The 10,672-nt window shown below is 46.8% G+C and overlaps 1 long non-coding RNA gene across 1 annotated transcript; it reads right to left on the reverse strand.

The window, feature by feature from the left end:
- Positions 1–8,329: 8,329 nt before the first annotated feature.
- On the reverse strand, positions 8,330–9,524 carry LOC148322061 (uncharacterized). The gene is made up of 2 exons (XR_015846641.1): positions 9,005–9,524; positions 8,330–8,615 (listed from the first exon to the last, which is right to left on the reverse strand). It is a non-coding gene; the product is annotated as an uncharacterized LOC148322061 (long non-coding RNA).
- Positions 9,525–10,672: the final 1,148 nt, after the last annotated feature.

A 10,672-nucleotide genomic window follows, 5' to 3' on the forward strand; every position in this document is an offset into this window, starting at 1 on the left:
TCGAGACTACAACAAGGCGGCTCGAGAGCGTGAAAAGTCGATGAGTCAGCGACAACACGTGGAGGCCTCAGCAGGTTCTTCAACATGAGCGTGATAGAGATTCTGCAGTGCAACTAATCCTTTCACTCACAACGCTCAACGAATAGCTTGACCCATAAAGACATTTCAGAATCTGGATACAGGAAGTTTGCCGAGGCCTTAAGGCATCAGTCACGGGATGCATCTCAGCAAAACGTAACACTTTTCACCCGCGCCACATGATTCGCTTCTGCAACTTCCCCGCAGAAATGCCGTAATGACCTAGATTTAACCGATGATGTCGTAAAGCGGCGAAATTCACTTCATGTGAGCAGGCACAAGACGGAGGCGGGGTCGGGGCCCCGCCTTGCTTGTTGTGCTCAATCTTCAACATCATAACATCAGAAGTGGAGAAGAAAAAAAAAGCCCGATTGGGAGACGGTGATGCGTATCGCTCAAGGCCCTCGACAGCGTGAAGTTGTTGTGTCTTGGAGTCAGGCTGGCTTACGTCTGTCTGCGCTGCAAACGGAGGGCGAAGAGCCGCATGTCTCTGCTTTTTGGAAGGAATCCGCGCACCCGCGCACCCCCCACCCTGAGATTTTGCAATCTTCTCTCATCGCTTATCTTTTCACCAATCGCTCGCTCTGGCGCTCTTTCTCGCTATGTTTCTTTCTCTCGCTCTCTGGCACAAAAGGAATGTTTTGAAAATCGCGTATTGGGCCACTGGACAAAAAAATGTGCTCATTACAAAAGGATATCCGGCGTTAAATGTGCGAGAGGAAATATCAAACATGAACAAATATATGACCGTGAAAAGTGGGAATTTGTCAAAATGGAACAAACAAAATAAACGTACAATTGTCTCACATCTTTCTAATGCCGACACATAAATAGGTTTTCTCACCGGGTTGTCTCAGGTCTTTTCCACGTCGCCACAATGAGGCACTCGAAAGCGACCACAAAGCACACAATCACACGTCGGCTCTCAAGTTTGATTGGTGGGCGACAATGGGTTCTAAAATTTGACAGAGGGGCCGGGAGCAGGAGCAGTTGGATGGGGTGTTTTGGTAACCTCACCTCATTGGAGAAAAAAAAGAAATGAAAATGAACAAAAACATTCCAACATAATTGCTGTCTTTTAAACGATTTAGAAAATAAAACATGAACAAGGTTTATTCATTTAATTTCTTTCAAGGTCGGCGGGCCCGATTAAAATGTTTAAGGGACCGCGTGTGGCCCCCGGGCCGTAGTTTGCCCACACCTGCCTTACAGGTTCTTTTCATCTGTTTATGCATCCTATTTTATTTTATTTTTTTTTTACATTTCCAGAATGTAAATAAATGTCCAAAATGACCCTTTTCAATTCAAACTCAACTTTAGTAAGCAGCCGTTCAATATGTTGCTTTTACAAACCAGCAGGAGCCTCCTGCTTGAGGCTTTATTGTTTTGTACTCCGTCCGCTAAGTCAAAGGCGGGGGTCTTGCTGGATAGTAAACGGGACCACATAGTTGGAAGGAGGTGCTGCAAAGGGGCAGAGTCATGACTTTTGCCGCTTCCTCCAGATTAGGTCGTGTTTACCAGAAGAAGGAGAAGTCGTCTTAGCTAAACACGTTCAAATCCACACTTCCATCACAAGTCAAAACTGTTCTCATTAACATAACGACGCTCTGCGTTGAAAGGAGCCATGCGGTCAAGCCGTCATTAGGTGCTCGAGGAGTTTGTCTTTTTTTTTTTTTAAGAAGGTCCAGAAACTACAAAGGCTTCAGCGTGGTGACACAATGGCACACATGCAAGTTGCTCGGCATTTAATCTTCTCGGGCATCACCATATGGCTCCCATCAGCCGAGCTTGACGTTTGTGACGCTAAATCACCGAGTCGAGGGGAAGTTCAAAAGGTGAGTCATCACTTTGCGTCAAGCCTTGCAGGACCTTCAAACGTAGCGTTGAAGTCGGCATTTCCTTGGAATTTCTGACTTGTGGCAAGGCAGACGATGAAAATGTAATAACTTGACCCTGAGAAGCATTTGCGACACAAAGTAGATTGTGAAAGTTGTCTTGTGAAAACAAGGCAAAAAAAATGTTTTCAGGTAAAATAGCATTTGCACGAACAATAGAACCAAACAAAATTCACACAATAAGAAAAAAAGAAAAATAATCTCGCAGCGATCACGTGAAAAGAAATACGATTGATGTTTCAATGCACACTAGTGTAAACGCTCGTCTCTCAGCATTCACTCCAAAACGATAAGATCATTTTCCGACGCATAGCTGTGTAAATGCTTGCAAGAAAAAATAAGAGGATGCTCAATCGTTGTTAAGCTCCATGCTGATTTTTTTTTTTTTTTTGTCAACATCTGTGAGCATTCAGCAACATCTGCGTTCATGCTTTGGCCTCAGCGTGAGCAAAATGCTTAACGCTCGTTGAGAAAGGAAAAAAGGGTGAATGCTCGTATGAGAAAACAGAACGTGAATGACGTGCGGAGGTGGAGGAAGTGAAGTTGGCCGGTTGAGGGTGAAAAAAAAAAAAAAAAGCTTTGGGTAAACAGGTCAAGCGTGCTCCCGATGGAATCTGGCTCGGAGAGGCCGGCATGCCGCCCGCCAGGAGGACTTTGTCCGCGTTGAGCTTTGTGTATTTTTTGCGAGAGGCACGGCGCCCGTTATTTGTTTAAAAGCCACCGAACAAAAGGCAGTTTGTCCAAACACGTGCGTCAAAGGTGCACATTTCTCCTCTTCTGCTTAACAAAGCAATGCCGCCTGACACTTGGTGGCTTTGGGGGAGGGAGGGGGGCATGGGGGGGGGTTCAATGTTGAGAGGTGGGGGTCGTATGTGTGTGTGGGGGGGGGGGGGGGGGTCATCAGATAAGAAAGATCAGGGTCAGGCCATTACTTTAATCCAAGGTGTGCGCATTAGCGTGCGTACGAGTGTTTCTTTTGTTAGCCGACCAGGAATCCTGGCCGCTGCCTCACACTCAAAACCACAAAGCACACACAGACGTACACTTTGTGGTCAAAGTGGTCAAATGTAGCACTGAAATAGACAAGAGAACAGCGGGGGCCTGAAAATCACACTTGTCAGACATAGCCTGGAGCACAACACACAACTAACCCTGGAAGCCAAGCAGCTAGCTAGCTAGCGAGCTAACTAGCAAATAGATAGATAGATTTATATTTAAAAAAAGAAAGAAATGGTAGCTAGCTAACGATCATGCTAAATGTTGCTAGTTACTGTACTGTAGGTTGACACAGGAAGTACAAACAAAGAAGAGGAAGTTAAAAGGGAACATGCAGGTGACTGAATCGGAATTGAAGGCCTCATGGAGCAAAACGCATCAAACCAAGAGCGAGATGGTGAAACCATCTTGAATTTGTAACATACTGGCTGATATATTGCACCTGATGGGAATAACATCCTCCTCGCTCCGACTTGGACGCTGTTTCCTGCCCTGAAGACAAGCTAAGTGTTGTTCCTTCTGCCGTTCTTCCAACGCAAACCTGTTGTCAACATCAACTTTTGATACTTTTTACCGCTTGACGACCATTTTGTGCCAAACCAAAACTCGGCTTCTCTTCCCCATGCTTCAACACATGCAAGTATTTGAAAGGCTTAAATAACGTGAAGGTGGAAAATACCTTGATAATCCCACATTGGAGATCCGAATTGGCCGTTGTTAATACATGCGATCGGCTGGCGACCAGTGCATCGCGTACCCTTCCTCTCCAGCTAGGATACGCTCCAGCACCCGCACGACCCTCATGGGGATTTGGAAAAAAATAATTGAACCAAGAAATAAAATAAACTGACAGTCAATGAAATCATAATGGAGCAAATTTGAACGAGTTTATGATCAACGTATCTACGGTTGCATATAAACCAAAGTGCGGTCGAGCTTAACACACCGCCCGGGACGCAAAGCTTTGATCCGCTGCCTGCATGCTTTCTTCCCATCACCGTCTCCTTTTTTTTTTTTTTTTTTTTTTTATTGGCTGCAGCTGGAACACCTCTTGGGCCCTCGCTCCGACACACTCCCATCCCAGCTCACCTCTGTTTGACTGAACCAAAGTAAATTATATGCAAGCGCAGCGGCGCAACGAGGGGACTATTCCGAACGTGTGTGTATAATATAATACGTCATGACGCGATGGCACGTCCGTCGTACGCTAACCTGGCCGCCGCGCCGGATCACTTCTCTCCTAAATGAGCGTTTAAAGAGCGTTTGCCTTCCTGCCGCTGCAATAAATCTTTTCCTTTTCCCGTGACCTTTAACCTCTGCATGAGAGGGGCTCCCGTGATAAGGCCTCGCGCTGAACCTGAGCAGCCACTCGGCTCTCTCGTAGGAATCAACTCGCACGAGGGAGGAGAAGGAAAGAAAATAGGCTGCAGTCTGTCATGCTCGTCAAGCTTCACCTGCAAAGTCGTATCATTTACGTGACGGAGACATCATTTATTATTCAGCTTTTATTGGGAACTCGTTGGAAATGTGTTGAATCATAACTGCCTCTTAGACTGATTAAATTAAATGTGTCCAAAAAAAAACCAACTCAGCATAATTTGGTTTTTGGTGCTTTAATTGCATGAATGCTGAAATGTTTTTGATCTTTTCTCCCACAAAATTATTTTGACATGCATCCGATTCACATCGTTCTAATTTCAACATACTGCAAAAATTCACGCCTCACAGGCTATTATTTTTCTCACTCCGAAAATTCACAGTTTTCCCTAAATTTCAATATTTTAAATAAAAACAAAACAAACTCAGGCTTCTAATTGGCTCCAAATATTCTTATAAATTTACAGCCATCAAAAAATGTTCTTCTCTTGAAAACGTCTTATTGGAATCTCACGACAAGTCAAAGAAAACGCAAATCCGAGTCTATCTTGGTCCAGACTTGGATTTTTTTTTTTGCCGCTTTAGAAAAATATCTCGCTGGTGTTTTACTGTCGTTTGAAAAACGAGGTTGAAATTGGTTTTGTGAAGTGAGGAGTGACGGGAGAGTTCGGCTTTATTGATTCAGCTGCCGCCGCGAGTGCGTGCGCCCGATGACCTCATGGGCCGCAGCCAATCAAGTTGCGAACGCCATCTCAGCGCTGCCAGGCTGTAATTGCCTCTTCAATTAAAGCCGAGTTAGCATCTACCACAGATGGCTTTGCACTTTTTCCTTTCATACAAATAAAAAAAAAATAAAATGCAGCCGAAACTCAATCCGACGTGATTATCGTAATTGCTCAGCAACCGGCAACATCCGAGTCCAAATGAAATCCAGTCTTTGGGGAAGAGCCGCAAGTGACTGGAGAGCGCCACCCTCGATTATGACAAATCGGCGCTGGAGCTTTTCACAAGATGACGAGTGTGATGATGAGCGCACGCCGATACTTGCCAGCTGGGGCTCCGTTCTGCTTCCACGTGTGTGTGAGTCACACCAGCCGAGCCTCGAGCGTCATTATCTCAGCCGCCTCCGAAGCGATGGAAACAATCGGCAATTAGAAGGGAAAAATTATAAATATTTACACTCATTTGACTTTTATTTCCGCTTCGAGTTTGGAGCGCAACTTCCGTCGTACGTTCTAAAGTAAGCTGGTCAAAAAGCGATTGCGCTCTTAATTTTCTTGTTCCTTTGTTTTTATTTTGGTTGCCGGAGAGACGATGTTTATGTGTTTCCAAATATTCCCCCCGCGCTGTCACGTCTTTGTCATTTTTCACCTTTCTGCTTCTGGAAAAGAGGGACTGGCTTTCTTCTTTAAAGACCTTGATTATTGTTTAGAACGCTTTATGCCATCTTGACTTCGAGCTTTCTTCTTCTCTCCTGTCTTGAAAATGGCCTCACAAGTGTATCTGCAATTAAATTCCCTCCTTCGGCCATTGTGGTTTAAAAAAGCAAGAATATATTTTTGATTTTCAAACTGTCGCCACTTCGGACTTTCTGTTGCATCGAATGCGCATAGCACCGCCCCCTCGCCAGTAAGCATCCAATCACAAGACACGTTCATCACCTTGAATGTAACCAACTCTGCCTGGCAACATGAGCTAGCGGAATTCTGATTGGCTAAAAACTCTCACCTAAAAATACAACTCTAGAAAATAATCAATGTGAAGAGTATGAGAATTTTTTTTCTTGACGATGTTCGGCCTTGAAGGTCTTGACCGCCCGCCACTGCCAAATGATGTGCACGACCTGCTTTGACAAGTTGTAATAACACTGCTCTAATTGTGTGACTCCCGCCTGGACCATCGTCGAGAGTCAAAGAATGTCGCAATAGGGAAAGTCGATTGGTTCCCGTTTTCCTTCCTGGAGAAGATTGATGTTTGAGGACCCGGTGACACATTGCTTCGTTTCCAGCTTCGGACCACTCTTGCCCCTCAACCTTTTCCTCAGGAAGGCCACAGATTCCTGGAAAAGTTGGAGTGAAGTTCTGGCTTCCATAAATCAAGCCCCCCCCCCCCCCCGACCACTCCTTGTTGAGTATGAAGGGAGAAACATCATCGCCTTTCCCTCCCTCCCTGAACCCCCCCACCGCCTACCTCCCACCTCCCGTTTCTGTGCCTCCCCCACCTCTCGGACTGTCAGACTGCACTGCAAGTATTGGAACTTCTTTGAACAAATCTCAGTTTCACTTTGAGCCGCTCGCCGTGCTTTCACATCTTTACGACGGCGTCTGTTGCACCACGTCGGCGTCAAGTGGCGCCGCTTCCGTCGACCCCACCGCTGCATTTAGCTGTCAGTGTTCTCAGCTTGCGGTCCTGGGTGTTGTTTTGCGTTTATAGCCTGCAATACAAGGCCTCGGTGCCATTCAGTCCGTCAAGTGTTCGGCGTCTACAGTCTGAAAAACAGAATGAAAAAAAACAAAAAACAAACGCGACCACAAAAGTGTTGCTCGCTCTTTTTTTTTTGCAAATCATGTGCAAAGTGCGGCGATGTGACATTTGGGGGTGGGAAAGTCACGCATGACAAGTGGTGTTATGTAAGAGCGTTTCTGGTTTTTTCTTTTTTTTTTCTGTACAAGGTCAGTGGAAAATCTTTTTATTGATTGTCCCGACTCGTGTGAGCGACAGAAAAGCCTCCGAGAGCATGCAAAGGTTTCGTCGACATATTCTAAATGCAGTGCTTCTTAAATAGTGGGGTGCGCCCCCCCCCCCTCCGGGGGTGCGCGGTGCGGCACTAAGAGGGGCGCGTGTGACCCTGCTTTTTTTCGGCCCTACTACAAGTGTAATTGCACATCCCCGCCAGTAGTTGGCAGTGTCGCTCTCCTTGCCCATCGTGTTCAGCGAGTCTTAACTCGACGGCGGAGGTTTGTTTTGCAACGAAAATGCGATTATTTAGAGTCGCGGCGGAGAGTGGGGCATACTAGTGTGGTGACTATTTATTGCGGGAGAGGAATGAACTCTCACTGCATCGCGATTCCTGACAGCTGACAAATTTCATATTGATCACACGGCTCAGTTTCAAGAAGAGCAAGGCCCACAGCTCTGGCGGGAACTTCATCACATAAACAGAGAACATCCGTAAACAGTTCCGAAAAGACCCGTTTGGACTTGCAGAGGGGCGGTGGGTGGGAAGGAGGACGATTGGGACAAAGTCGGGGGGTGAGAGAGTGAAGCACTGCAGCTGATATTCCCTCCATGGCGGCCAAGTTGGGAGGAGCAACAGCAGGCCGCCTGCGTGCTCCCCCTTTGGGACTTTGTGCCTGTACAAACAAAGTGATCCAGGGCCTCGGGTCTAATGGGAACCAGACCTGCTGAAGGAGCCAAAACCCTCCCCTTTGGTCCTCTCCTCTTTGCCTTCCGACCAAGCTGAAGGACGCTCTTCAATTATGACAACCAGACCTGAAAATGTCGGCCCACATTTCGCAATCCTTTTCCTGGCGTTGGTTCCCACACGCCAACCGTTGATGACCTTCTCGACTTGCCGTGCGGCCGCACTTATCTTCACTTTCTCTCGCTTCTAAATGCTTCCTCTATCACGACTCCCCTCTCCCACTTTCTATTAATAACGCTTTCAATTGACTTCCGATCATCCTGATGACCTTTGACCCCACCCCGGTCCATAGCTCTGGCTCTTTCCAACGAAGCACACCACAGGCCTCTTCGACCTTGCATGACTCAGCACTGTCGCAAAAAATAAATGAAAAAAAATGGTCAGAAAAGATCATAAACCTGCAAAGTTCAATCTGCTTTTTCCAATTTTTGGACGGAGGCCAGAGAAAAAGCTCTACTAAAATGTTTCCTAAGCTAATTTTGAAAAATGGTGTCTGCTAATATGACACATTTGGAGTACCTCACGTTTTCCATTTCATTTGAAAACACAATTGACAAAATTCAATTTAAACTGAATATTTATTTTATACATCTAAAGATATGGTCAACACATCAAAGATGACAAACAGATTGTAGGCCGGTTCCAAAAATTGCATTCAGTCGCCCGAAGTGTGGCATCATGTTCGAAGGCTTCAAGTTCTGACGTCGACCGTTTAGTGAGCTCGTCTGAATGTTGTCATTGTGCGAGGGTTCCGAGTTTATCAGTCAATGTCCTCCCAGTCTTCAGTGCGGCCTCTATCTCGTTCAATGTTGTCTTTCACACAAGTACCAATGCTCAGACGGAGGCTGTCGAAACACACACACACACACACACGGTCCATTGTGGGCCTCTCGGACATGTGGTGCCGTTTAGATGTCACCACTTTATCTCTGCATTCTTTGTGGAGATTTTTCTTTTTAGGGTGTTAACGCTCCTTTAAGTTGCCGTTTTCTTTAATTGTTCTTTTCCAAAGGTGAGCGCTAATGCTATCGCTAATATTTGTGTGCGTATATGCCCACATGTTTTTTTTTTGTGACGTTTTTTGTAACTTTTCATCAATCCCAGGACAACTTTGCAACCCCTTCTGGCTTTTGCGAGTTTGGTTGAGCAGATTTGCCGCATCCTTGCCAAATATGAGGCGGCCCAACCGGGCCAGACATCAACTTGCTAAAATGCTAATGCTAATGTGTCTCACCTGCGGACGTTTCTGTTCCCTTGCGCACAATCTCCAATTTCCTCATCTCTTCCTTCAGTTTCCTCTTGTCCACAATGGATTTCTTTGAGATGACAAGCACACAATTAAGCTAACGCCAGCGTTTCCCGGATGCTGCGCCTGAGCTGAGGAAGCGCCACTATTGTGCTCCACAGTCTCCTCTTTCTTTCCGGCCTCTGTCTCTCCTCTTGAGTTAAAAGTCGTCTTCCGGCTGATGCGATCGATGTGGTGCGGTTTTCATGGTTTGCCGCATGAAATGGAAACCCCGCATGACAGTCGGTACCGTGCGTTTAATCGACCAATTAGTAATGAGGCGTCTCTCGTCACTTTTGTCTCCCTTTAAGAGCGTTTCACATCAGCGGTGACCCAAAGCCAGGCCATGTGTTTTTCAGATGAGTCATCAAAGAGCAAACAAACTTTCGACTGCGTGTGGTAGGTGAACTAAACGAGATGAGGAGCACATTTTGTCCTTGGACTGCAACATGAGCCGTTTGGACGTGACGGGAGCTTGTGAGTGTTTCGGGAGTGTGTGCGTGCGTGACCCTGTTCGTGATGTTGCCCCGGCTTACGTCAAATTGTTGCTATCGATCCGCTGTAAACAAGCGCTCGGAAGCTTCTGGCCTCAAATAAAAATGGATCGATGCCTCGGCCACACACTTGCTTAAACAAAGCACATTTTTCTATTTCTTGACTTACACAAATGTAGGAAAGCCTCGATGAGATCAGGTGGGCGTGCGGAGTCCGTTTGGCTTTGGATTCCCACTGATGTCATTGGTGCAGGCCACAGGAAGGGACAGACAAACAGTCAAGGTCGTTGACCCACTGCAGTGAGAATTAAAAAAAAAAGCCTCCAATCGCTTGCGTGTCCCTGATGTTTCACATTAATGATTATTCCCTGATGTCATGCGGCAGAGGGGGGGAAAGGGGCGGGGGGGTGGCCTTTGTCTCCGGATGGTCTCATACAGGCAACATCATTGTCCATTAATGGTTAAATATATAATTGTCAAAATGCCCTCCCCCCAATCCCCTTTCCGCTTCCTCCATATTGTTCCTCGGCCGCGTTGGCGTCGGGAAGTTGGAGACACCTGGATCCAACCGTTTTCCGTTTTCCCTCCGAGACCGAACTCCTCACGTCGTCATGTGATGACAGTGATGATGTGGCGGGATCGCTCTCCGAGCCCCCCCCCCCAAGCGCTCACCCCACTCTCCCCTTCTTCGGAGCAGTGTGGGATCGCTCTCGCAAGGGGGGGGGGGACTTGAACCCTCTGACTTCCTGCCCGCTGATGAGGTCACTCGGTCTCAGTGGGAGCGTCTGTGAAATTCCTGCTCAATAACAGCAGACTTGACTGTGGGGCACAGTGGGAGGGAGTGGAGGCAAAGCAGATGATGGTTTGATGTAAGGGGGGGGCGGACGAGGGGGGTTATGACCATGTCATCGTGTTTGTCTCTAGTGAGCCCTGGGGCACTTTGTGGAGCACAGCAGGTTCTCTTGTTTTCCGGACTGCCTCCTGGAATTAGTGGCCAAGGTGCGAAAACTTGGTTGCCTGCAAGACTCACATGACGGACAAATAAAAAAATGTTTTAAAAAAAAGTGTCCTCACACAGCTGGGAGAGGATCCAGCACACCCGGAGCCTTGTTTGGATCAAAAG

Source organism: Idiotropiscis lumnitzeri, chromosome 15 (assembly GCF_059441095.1).
Source record: "Idiotropiscis lumnitzeri isolate Australia: NSW breed Sydney's pygmy pipehorse chromosome 15, RoL_Ilum_1.0, whole genome shotgun sequence".
Lineage (NCBI taxonomy): Eukaryota > Metazoa > Chordata > Actinopteri > Syngnathiformes > Syngnathidae > Idiotropiscis > Idiotropiscis lumnitzeri.